Raw genomic sequence first — 12,670 nt, forward strand, 5'->3', positions numbered from 1 at the left:
CACAACTTACCGTAGCTTAATATCCTTCTTTATATCATATTTAACCAGATACTAACCCGATACCAACTGCTAGTATAATCTGCATGAAAAGGCAGTAACTGTGAATCCAGTCATATAATGTATTTATAAGAAATTTACTCTTCCTACTACATTTCTGTTTCCATTTGGCATTACACAACCTAGCACTGGCTTCTTTTAAAATCTGTACAACATTCCAAAAATTTAGAAACTAGAAGTGCCAAATAACAATGATAATCTTACTGCTTGTGGCATAAGCCTTCATGGAGTAGAATACACTTCATTAGATAAATGAATTGTAATTGCACATAACTGTAATGATGTGGAGGGATGCATTACAGGTAATCCTTGACTTACAACCACAGTGGAGTTCATAATCTCTGTTGCTAAACAAGACAGTTGTTGAGTTGTGCCCCATTTTACAACGCTTTTGCCACTGTTATGTGAATCATTTGGTTATTAAGTGAATCTGGCTTCCCCCAATTGATTTTTCATCAGAAGCTAGCTGTGAAGTTTGCAAATGATGATCACATGACCCTGGGATAGTGTAACTGTCAAATGCCAGCTGTCTAGTGTCCAAATTTTGATCACATGACCATCAGGATGCTACAACAGTTTTAAGTGTAAAAATTGGTCATAAGTCACTTTTCAGTGCCATTGTAACTTTGGTCACTAAATGTTTTTATTATACATAATACAACTGCCAGTTTTTTAGTTGCGCTGGCCTTCATTCACATCAAGTTTTCTTACTGTTTTACGCTTTTCATCTCTTTTCTTCGGGTAGGCAGTTAAGTTAAAAATAAATCTGTACTTTAATTTCCTTTTAAGAACTTTAAATGTCTTAGTGAACATTCACAAACATTTTACTATATTAACTTACAATGTTTTCTGCTCTTCCAGTACAGTACTATGCAGTGTTTTGGGTACAAGAAAGTGTAGCATAGTTCAAAATCTGATTTTCTATTGGGGAAAAGGGATGGATAGCTAATTTTTCTTCTAGTCTTTCTCCCAGTTTCTTAATTACATAACAAACTCCCATAGAGTTTCCAAATATTTGCATCTTTCAGTTAATTACTCTGAAAATTAACCATAAATAGTAATTGATCATCAAATTACAAGATGGCCTTTCCCTGACTACAATTAAGTACAGGCCCCTTTTCTTGTCCATAATCTGTGCAATTATATATTTGATAATTGCTGCAATTTTATCTTAATTGCTGGCGATTTGTTCAGAATAGCCTCAGAATCTATTGGAAGCAAATCATAAACTCGTTTTGCACATATCAACAGAAATCCGATTTCACCTCCTAATCAACAATTGCTACCCTAACAGATAGTTGTTATTCAGGTTTCTCATTCTTCGGATCTAAATAATGCTTTTCTCTTTTGACTTCCCCACCTCTACAGCATATACTGTACATCACACACTCGCTAGGAAGGCAATATCAGTTTTACATATAAAACACAGCGTTTAAATGATGCTCTGAGAGGAGTAAAGTAGAGAACCAAGAAAAGAGAACGGAATGAGAAAAGCACCCTATATCTCACCCATGAAGCCCCACTTAGAAAGGCAGAGTCTGAGATCTACACCGCGACCAAAAGACAGCTGGCCACATAAATACCACAGCACGCGCTGCGTTGTGGGTCAACAGGCAGGGACATCTGATACCGGCAGCTCTCGCTGATTAGCTCCTCAATAATTGACCACGCCGGCTAAAACACTTGCGGCCAAAGGAAGCCGGCTGTCCTCCTCCTCCTCTCTCCCAGAGGCAAAGCCGCCGCCCCCTCGCCGTTTCCCCACAACCGAGGAGCCGGCTATCCAAAGCTGAACCCGGAGAGCCGAGCCCAAAGAGGGGTTGGGAAAGCCTCGCATTCCTAGCCTACCCGCCGCCTCCGCTTCCTTCCCCCCTCGCCGTGCCGCATCTCTCCCGCCTTACACCGCACCGTTGACTCCCGCCTCTGCTCCCCTCCCCAAGCCGCCTCTTTAGCTTTCTCCTCACGCCTGCCTCGCCTTCTCCGCCCTCTTTTCCCCCCCCCGCCTCTGCTCTCCGGGGGGCCGCCTCGCGCAGCCCCCGCTGCAGCGCGCGCCTGCCCGGGGCAAGAAAGAGCTGCAGTCCCCAGCCTCCCCCGCCCCGCCTTCACCACGCAGCCGCCTTCACCTCAAGCCCGCCTGGCCAGAGCTGAGCTGTATTATTAAAGGAGGAACGCGGGCGCGTAGCCGCGGCCGGTCTTCCTCAACCTGGGCCTTTCGGCGCCCGCGAAACCAAAAAGGCCGAGCTGCCTTAAACGTCCCTCCCTCCGCAGGGGCGCTTTCGTTACTCTCCGCGCAGCTGTTGGCAGCGGGATTGCAGCAGCAGCAGGGACGACTCCCCTCCCTCCAGGGAGCCGCCGCTCCCGTCCCTCTCGCTTTGTTTGGCTTTCGGAGGAGAGCAGAGGAGGGAGCGTCGCCAATGGCGGGAGCAAGTTTCCGCCAGCTGAGCCAGCCAGTCTCTCTCTCTCTCTCTCTCTCCCCTCCCCCCCCCGCCTTCCAACCCTGAAATAGCTAAACGCCGGCAAAAAGGAATGTTAAAAGGCAGTAAACATATTTACGGAATGGCGCGTGCACACCTAACGCTAACTGTGCCATTATTCTAGCTTGTGCCGTAAGAGAAGAGCTTTCTTCGCAAGGTGGTTTCTCGACATCCAACAGTCACGTTCGTTAACGGCCCTTCTTCCTAACTCTTGCCCAACGTGCCGGAATGCTCTGCACCGCGAAAAATTCAAAATTAATAAAAAGAGGGTGTCCCGGAAAGCGTTTCTCCCTTCACAAGCGACAAGGCATTGGAAGTTGAACGTGTGTACGCAGAAGAGGATTCAGCGGAAGACAGGATTTGATTACTCGACGCGGATGCTCTATGTCTACCGAAAGTCCCGTCATCTTCACTGGAGCCTGCTCTCCCAAGGGAATGAGAAGAGAAATTGCAGCCTTAAAAGGGTACATCACGACCCCTTCTGACTGTGCGCACAAGGAGGATTGGTTATTCCTAAATGAGGATGGAGGCTTTGTAAACAGATTACAGTATATGCATTACTGCATGTTGAATTCCTGGCAGTCCTGGGTTCAGTGGGAAGCATGTTCAGTTCTGCCACATCTGACAGGTCACAGGTTTTCCACCTTTGCTTCATAACTATCCAATAAAGTACAATATAATAAGTGACAAAAACACCTTGAAGCAAAAGTTTCTACAGTGATGGCTTCCTGGTCTCTTTCCCTGGAAAGGGTAGTAGTAAATTACAGGTAGTTCTTGATTTACTACCACAATTGAGTCTAAAATTTGTTACTAAGCAACACAGTTATTAAGTGAGTTTTGCCCCATATTGCGGCCTTTCTTGCCACAGTTGATAAGTGAATTGCTGTAGTTGTTAAGTTAGTTAACATGGTTATTAAGCGAATCTGGCTTCCCCATTAACTTTGCTTGCAGAAGGTAAGGAAAAGTGATCACACGACCCCAGGATACTGCAACCATCATAAATGCATTCATAAATACATAAATACTTAATTTTGATCACGTGACCATGTGGATGCTGCAACAGTCTATAAGTGTAAAAAATGGTCATGTCACTTTTTTTCAGTGTTGCAACTTTGAACAGTCACCAAAGGAAAGGTTGTAAGAGGAGGACTATCTGTTACAATGCATGTTTTTAATATTTTACCTGTAATATTTTATCTTCTGTGAGGGAGATGGATGGTTTTAAAATTTGATAAAATGAATAAAAATAAAAGATTTACTTAACTAAATTAATATTTACCTTATTTTTTTTAAAAAAGTATGCTTTTGTTTTTTTGTGATGTAGCGGAATCAGAATCCATTTATATCATATTCATAAATGGAATGTTTCAAACATTATTCCATGGATTCTGCCATCTCCCGAAGAGAAGAGAATAGATGTGCATTGAACCGGTATTAGGCATTTCAAAGGAAAGGAGAAGCCTTTTGAACTGGGGAAACAAAAGGGGGGGCTAGCATCTGGCTTGTGTCACGGAAGAGAGCAATAAACATGAAGAGTCCTAAATTCCTTTTTCCCACGAGAGGGATGATACGAGATAAAGGATGGGGGACTGACCAAATGGGGTTAAGGGGGGTTAAACCGGGAACTCTTTATAAGGGTTTACTTCGTGGAATAATATTAAGTCCTGTCTCGTTTCCTACAACCAAGCATGTCATAGTAAAGATTCTTTTTGGAATAGATTTGACTCCAAGAATTTTGTCCTCCTAAGACGTGGTTTGGGGTGGGTCCTGACACCATCTTAATATTTTGTTTATTTTATTAGATTTATTTAAAAGTTCCTGCAGTATAAGTAAGAAAAAACAGAGACACAGAACCAGCCCTGAAACTTGAAAACCATCAGAAGCAGCAAAACAACCAAACATTAATAACCTTACTTCAAAAATTTCAACTGTAGATTTAATCTCTTGGAATTCTGTAAGCAGATTCAAACTGCATCAAAACACCAAACTCCCTTCACAGTGAGGGTGACATATTCCTGTGGAGTGATGACTTCCAAGAAAATATTGCCTGTAGCAAGTAGACTGCAAATTTTGACACTAATATTTGGTTCTATACCTCCAATGAGATTCTAGCTGATGAGTTAAATAATACTTCCTGAATTCTCTTCAGATTTTTTTGGCTAAACATTGTCTGTTAACTGCTTAGAGTCTATAATAGCCTTGTCTGAGCAATTAGTAATTATCTCTGTAAAACTTAATGATTTGAAGAAAGTGTTTGATGCCTACACAGGATGGTTACCAGAGATACAGAAAGCAAATTACTCTCAGTGAGCTTTTATGCTGATTATCCCACCAACTGATTAGCAGTCTGAAAATAGCAAATCTTCTGGTCCTTCAAGCCCAGACAGTAAAATGGATTCTCTCCTCATATATCAACATAATCAATTAGTTCTGTCTGTTTTAATAACATGAATGGAGGAAGGGAGGCTTCCAGAGGCTCTGTTTGTTTTTCCTTGTGCCAGCTCTTTTCAATGCCATCCTCATGCCATCGATTTTGTTCATATTAATTGGCTTCCCACTAGGAATGGAAATTGGGGGGTTTTTTCCAGCAATTTAATAATTTGTTGATTAAAATGAGTACCTTTTCCCACACATTTAGCATTATCTCCATTTGGATGTTCCACCATAAGATTTCAACAGCTTACACAACAGCTTACACACTCCAAAATGCTGTGTCTAATTTGGACTTTCTTCTCTTTTATCCTTGACCTTGATGTTAGGGAATACAGCAAAATGTTCTATCAACCCAAGGAAATTACCAGTTGGTCCTTTTGAATGTAAACTTATTAATGTTACAGCACTATGCTTGACAATTAGTAGTTAAAAGTAGTTAAAAGATGTTATTCAAAAATTAATAATTGAAGGATTTACATGAGCAATGGCATTGATCCAAGAGCCTGGATCAATCATATTGCTCTAGTAACATATCAATGAGCATGCTATTGGACCAGTACCGGGCTGTGGCATGCCAGTAATTGATCTGCACAAACAAGCAAAGGCCCATCCTTGGGATGCAGGCAGCACACAAAACCACACACCCTCCGGGGACCGCAGAAAAACCTCTCTCCACGGAACCAGTCCCTGGTGCCCAAAAGGTTGGGGACCTCTGTCTTAGATCTTCAAGGTGGTGGAGTGGTTGGAATGTAGTACTGCAGGCTACTTCTACTGACTGCAGTTTGACAGTTAAAGTCTCACTGGCTCAGGGATGATTCAGCCTTCCATCCTTCCGAGGTCAGTAAAATGGGGGCCCAGATTGTTGGGCGCAATATGCTGACTCTGTCAACTGCTTAGGGGGAGAGCGGTAAAGCACTGTGAAGCAGTATATAAGTCTTAAATGCTATTGCTATTGCTATCTAGTTTTAGGAATACTTACTGTTCCAGTTTTCCTTAGATGGTCACTACCATCTTCTCAAAGAATTGTTAGCCTTTAAAATACTTGCAGAATTTGTTCATAATTAATTTAATTCTACTGTTTCTTTTCTTTTTTGTAAGGTTGCTATGCCTGACACCAATTTCACCTCTATAATTTGACGGAGGTGCTGCTTACGCTTTTCAGTTAGTGTCAAGGATTTCTTAATAAGGTCCAGATTTCATTTATTAATGGGCTAAAAGTTGAAAGAATTTAGTAGAAGTATATCAGTGCAACTTTGCTTTATGAAAGCTCATAACTGCTCTCAAATGATTGACAGGTTTGCATTTTCATAATCCCCATATTTATAGTATTTTTGTTTTTGAGCTAAATGTTTTCTTTCCCCAGTCAGATGCCTGCACTTCTTTTAGGTAAGCTTACTTCTTTATTGCAAGAGCCAATAATCTCACTTCAGCCTCAGGAATTTGCAGAATTGTTACTTTACAAATGATAACATACCTGTGAGCCTTACTATATCCATCTTGTTACATTTGTCACTAATCCATCAAAGCATGAAAAACACGTATTCTTAAATGTGATTGATGAAATGAAGAACTATGATAAGCTCAGACAGTTAGTTACACTTGTGCTGAGCAGACAAATTAAACTATCTTGGCCAGAGCCAGATCTAGCCAGGTTGGTGGCACCAAGTCATATTCTGGCATTCTCTATGGTTTGGTTCATCTTCTGATTTTGTTTTCTCAGGAACTTCTAAAAGGGATCTCATACTTTTTTTTTGAGTTTTTGAGCTTTACACGTACAATTTTCAGCCCTGAATTGTTTCCTTTTCTCAGACATTTTCATTTTTTAGACAATTAATAATGTTTGTTATAAAACCAAACACTGTCAAATGAAAACAATTCTGCAAAATTATAATTAATCCATGACCAGGCAATATTGGCACATACAGTGGCGTAGCGTGGGGGGTGCAGGGGGGGCCGGCCGCACCGGGCGCAACATCTGGGGGGGGCGCGCTCGCACTGAGCTGCTCGGTAGCCACCGAGGCTCTGTGTCATTTCTGTCCGCGCCGCGGGCTGCGAAGAGGCGGGGCGGGGCCAGGCCGCTGACATACACGCCGCCCAGTGACAGGCGGCGCACGCGGGCCCAACCAGGAGAGGCCCCCTGCTGCAGAGGCCCTCCCCCTCTCCCGGCCCCCGCCCCCTCCCGTGTCTCCTTCATCCGCTCCGGGAGAGCGAGCCAGAAAGGGTAGTGGACGGACGGACGGGCGTGCGGGAGGGCGGCGGCAGGGTGACTTTGGATTCCAGTTCCGCGAAGGAAGAAACTGGGGTCCCTTCTTTCTCAACGCACCGGACTGCTCCAGAATAAGAGCCTTCCTTAAAAGTCGCCCGGTTCGGCTCCGTGATAGCCGGCGATGGAAAATATCTGGTCCAAACCCAAAACCCGAAGTGAACAAGTGCACGCGGTCTCACGCCTGCGCTTCCTGCTTGGAGAGCGCCGCGGGACTCTGCGCGGACTACCTGTGGCGAGAAATCAGTGAAAAAGGCTCGTCAGGGACCGAGAAGGAGTTCTAGATGCAAAGCTCCGCAAAGGGGGCGGGAAAGAGTCCGAAACGTGGGTTCGTTGCTGAACGCAGTGCTCAGGGAGCCCCAAGGGCTGCACAGAGTTGGCTTGGCTCCGCTCTTGAGCTGCTCTTTCTTGCAAAGCGAAATGAGTCCGGCAGGTGAGATGGGCGGCCACATAAACTGAATAAAATAAATAGAAGCGGCCAACTCTCTCCGCCCAGGCTCAGGCCAACCGCAAGCGCCCCGCAGGCGCCCTGGCAGGTTTGGCCGAGCGAAGACGGACCCGCTGGCCGGCCGGCCTAGCTTCGTGCGCATGCGTGGCTTTATTTAGCGGGGCTCACGTGCGAGCTTGAATGCAGCAGCTCTTGCAGGTCGGAGCCCCGCCCAGCCGCCCTCGAGAGGGACCCGGAAGCATCCCGCATGCGCGCGACTCTTCTTGGAAAGTCTACGCCGCTGTGAGGCGCGTCTTTTCAGCAGTGCCGTGACGTCACCGCCCGCCCGCCCCTCTATTTCCGCTTCTGGTTGCCTTGCCCCGCCCCGGGTGCTGACAACCCACGCTACGCCACTGAGCACATAGAGTGCGCCATTATTTCTTTTCACTTTTTTATTATGAATTTCTAAAGTCTTTTCATGGTGCCTCCTAAAATTTGGCATTCCTAGAACTTGCACTGCTGTTCGGAGAGAGCAATTGGATATTGGGACAATCCGTGTTTAGATACAGTTTTATTTGATCCTTACAGCAGAAGCTAAGACTCTGAAACTTGATTATATGCATTATTTAAAATACACACACACATATACATCCACATCCACACACATCCACACATATACACGTACATATTTTATACACACACACACACACACATATGCATAGCAATAAGTCAGGGACTATCTGTAATTTGTATTGTGGTATAAGACCTCAGTAAAGCATTCATTCATTCATATTTTCCACCAGTGGTGATAATATTGAATGCATTTCTGTAATAAACCTAATACTGTAAAACCCTTCTATATGTTGGTCTAATAATGTAATCATACTGACCACAGTTCCTTGCATGAGGATTAACATGAGAATGAACATTGTTTATCTGCTAGGCCAAGTTTTTGGACTGAGTGGCTTTAAACTACTAGCTGAAAAACAAAAGGCTTATGTCACATTCCCCAAGATTTTTTTTTAAAAAAAGGATAAACTTGTGCATTGTTAGAAATAACAATCCTGTTGTTTAGTAAGAAGGTTTCATGTTTAGTAAAAGAAAACATGAGAATCTGAGAATGCAATGATGTCCCCTAGGATAACTGCCATTGGATTAAACTTGTCCCTGGTTGTAACATCTAAGAATCTAATTGGAAATTAAATAAGTGGTGAATGTTTTAAAACAAGGCTGGCTAAAGATATTTTCCTCACTAAGGCAAAATATATGATAGCGATAGCAATAGCACTTAGACTTATATACCGCTTCACAGTGCTTAACAGCCCTCTCTAAGCTGTTTACAGAGTCAGCATGTGGCCCCCAACAATCTGGGTCCTCATTTTACCCACCTCGGAAGGATGGAAAGCTGAGCCAACCTTGAGCGGTTGAGAATCGAACTACCCAACTGCTGGCAATCGGCAGTCAGCAGAATTAGCCTGCAGTATTGCATTCTAACCACTGTGCCACCATGATGCTTCTATAAGAGGGCTGCACTCCAAGGACTGAATCTGCCCAGTATGGATGCAAGTAGGGATTGATACTCCATGCATTCACCTCATTTTGTTCCACTAACCAGGGAGGTAGGAGGAGTTTTAAAGATGGAAAATGCTGTCCTCTTTCAGATAAAAAACCAAAAACCCTTCAATTTAACAGATTTAAAGACAGGTATATGTCGTGTTTATTATTGGTGGTGACAACTGAGAGGAGAAAGGAGAAGGAGGTGGGAAGATTGAGGGTAGGCAGTCTGGTAATACATGCTGCTAAGGGGAGAACAGAACTGTCAAGACTCACACATCTTTGTTATGCTGCCCTTCTGTACCATTCCTGGTATGCTAGTTTAAAAACATGGCTGTTCTGTAGAGGAGATTGTGCATTTTTTATTCATGGATCAGTTTATAGATGTTTCTTGGAATATTGCCAGGGTTTTGTTTTTTTGTTGTTGTTCTAATTGCTATTACAAGGTGCCGGATCTAAGATTGGAAGTGCTGGCTAATTGCTTTTGCTTCAAGGCTTTTTCAGTATGTTATATTTGTTAGCAGAAAGCCAGTTTGATGTAGTGGTTAAGGCACCAGGCTAGGTGACCTTGGGTTAGTCACGTTCTCTCTGCTGTAGAAAGGAGTCAGTGGCAAACCACTTCTGAAAAACCTTGTCAAGAAAACTGCAGAGACTTTGTCCAGGCAGTCTCTGAGAATCAGGCACAATCAAACAGAAGAAAAAGAAACTTTTTATTAAAGTTCTGTTGTTTTAATTCCTTGCCTTGTTTTACTGGATAGCATTGTATCGGTTATTTCTTGGTCTCTGATTGTAAATAAAACATAATTGTTCAATTATCACAGCTGTAATGAGAGATATGTCATCAGAACCTCAAAAAACACAAACTGGCTCCAAACATATCTTTAAATTAGTAGTTACTTTATTAGAAAACACAAAACAGCAAAGAGAAATTAGAATCAGTGTTGGGTTAAGTAGAGAAAAAGGAGATTGAATTCTGTACTGCCAGATTGCCTGATAAGGACCATCAACTATTTTTGAAGGGCAAGATTCCTTGCCCTCAGCCCCCTATGAATGCAACCTCAGACTGTATTGCCTGTATTCAGCCTGTATTGTCATGCTCTAAGTCAGAGGTCCTCAACCTTTTGGGCACCAGGGACCAGTTACGTGGAGAGAGGTTTTTGTTTTTTTTAATTCCATCCATTTATATCCCGCCCTTCTCCGAAGACTCAGGGCGGCTTACAAGCTTAGCAGTAGCCTTCATTCTATGTATATGCCTGCTTATTAGGGCTTTCACACACACCCCAAGCGGCATTATTACAAAGTCAGCTTATTGCCCCCAACAATCTGGGTCCTCATTTTACCTACCTCGGAAGGATGGAAGGCTGAGTCAACCTTGAGCCTGGTGGGACTCGAACCTCCACTAATTGCAAAGCCCCCATGGATGGGGCTTTGTTTGTGCAGACCGGTTGCTGGCATGCTGCGGCCCGGTACCAGTTCACGGACCAGAGGTTGGGGGCCCCTGCTCTAAGTTGTAAATTAGTGGGTTTTTTGGCTTCTTTTAGCTTAAGCATTGTTGTCCCATTGGCCAGCTGGGCTTTAATTTGTTTTCTAGGCAACTTCCTGCAGTTTGATTGATTCCTGCACAGAAGTAGGAAGGCCTCTTCATCCAGTTTTCTCAGCTTTGCTTCAAGAAGGTCTGCGGTAGCCTCTGAGATTACACCCAATCATAATAAAGTAAAAACTCTAATACAATCTATCAATTACTTAATTGCATTTTACTTTGCCATGTAGTCTATGCATTATTTACAGCATTCTTTCAACGTAGTGTTTAATAATTATAGCTCTTTTTCTCTGTCCACACCCCAAATCTGAACCTCCTATTTCTATCACAGCTGGCCTGTTTCGGTCTGCCCTGGTTCCAGGTCCTTCTCTGTCTTAACCGCCCCCTGGATTCTCATCACGGATCTGGATTATAACTATAAAGGTAAAGGTAAAGGTTCCCCCGCACATGCGTACTAGTCGTTTCCAACTCTAGGGGCCGGTGCTCATCTCCGTTTCAAAGCCGAAGAGCCAGCGCTTGTCCGAGGACGTCTCCGTGGTCATGTGGCCGGCATGACTAGACGCCAAAGGCGCACGGAACACTGTTACCTTCCCACCGGAGTGGTCCCTATTTTTCTACTTGCATTTTTACATGCTTTCGAACTGCTAGGTTGGCAGAAGCTGGGACGAGTAACAGGTGCTCACTCTGCTACGCGGCACTCAGGATTCGACCCGCCAAACTGCCGACCTTCTGATCGACAAGCTCAGCATCCTAACCCACTGAGCCACCATGTCCCTATTATAACTATAGACTATCCCAATTCACAAGACCATGCATGCAGACAGGAGCCATACTTAACAGAAGATTCAGCTAGTAGGCATTCAGGCAATGACAGCACATGATTTTGCTGCCTCGGCTGCTGCTGGAGATTGCAGGTCTCTGCTCAACCTGAATTTGCTAGTTCTGTCTCTTTATTGGAGGAAGAAGAAAAAAATAACAACTGAGTCGCAGGAATCATAATGAATGAGGTAGATAACACTCCTAGCTTTCTACAGGGTCATGCATTGGCATAAAAACCCTGCCAACAATCTTTAAAGAAATCTTGTTGGGAACATTGTCAGCTGTAAAGTGATGTGATGGGTCTGTTCTTGTTTGGATTACATCTTGGGAGACTTGGCTACATGTGTAGCTCTTACCTTCTAATCAGTATTCTAGGCAAGCTGCTTTCTTTTATACCAAAAATGGGATAACTGCAACCTACAAATTATGGTACTTAACAGCAAAATGGCTGAATTTCAACAGCATGCTTTTTGTGTGTTGGGGGGGGGGCTTGTGCAAAACTCAAAGATGGCACAGCGAAAACCATTCAAGTTCAACCTTTTTTTTTTTTTTGCTAACACTTAGTGGACAGAATCTTGCCAATGAAATCCTCCAAATTTCAACAAAACATCCCCAAGTTGGCTCCTCAAACTTTGATTTTTAGATTTGATCTGTTTGTTTAAATATTATATTTTGGAACTGCCCATCTTACTCACAGAGGGTCTAGATTGATTTTAGGAGTATCCAGGAGCATTTTAAATATAGGAATCCAAGTTTCAGGTAATCCTTGACTTATGACCCTTTGTTTAACAACCCTTTGAACGTACAATGGTGTTGAAAAAAGTGACTTACGTCCAATTCTTTCACTTATAACAGTTGATGCAATCCTGTGATCACATGATCAGAATTTGAGCACTTGGCAACCAGCTTGTATTTACGATGATTGTAGTGTGCCGGGCTCACATGGTCACCATTGACCTTCCTAGGAGGCTTCTGACAAGCAAAGTCAATGGAGGAAGCCAGATTCAAATCACATAATGATGATTGTGAGTCGCATAACAACCATGGCAAAAGTGGTTGTAAAATCAAGCACAACCCATTTAATGACTGCATGGCTTAGCAACAGA

At 43.4% G+C, this 12,670-nt stretch overlaps 1 protein-coding gene across 1 annotated transcript in view; it reads right to left on the bottom strand.

Annotated features, from left to right (window-relative positions):
- Positions 1-2,385, bottom strand: part of LOC308663878 (cholesterol transporter ABCA5-like) — a 90,076-nt gene extending 87,691 nt beyond the window's left edge. The window contains exon 1 of the mRNA XM_081320654.1: positions 2,178-2,385. The gene's annotated coding sequence lies outside the window, so the exon portion shown is untranslated. The remainder of the gene's footprint in view (positions 1-2,177) is intronic.
- Between the last annotated feature and the right edge of the window lie 10,285 nt (positions 2,386-12,670).

The sequence above is a fragment of the Vipera berus genome (genome assembly GCF_964194415.1).
Source record: "Vipera berus genome assembly, chromosome: 2".
NCBI classification, from domain to species: Eukaryota; Metazoa; Chordata; class Lepidosauria; order Squamata; family Viperidae; genus Vipera; species Vipera berus.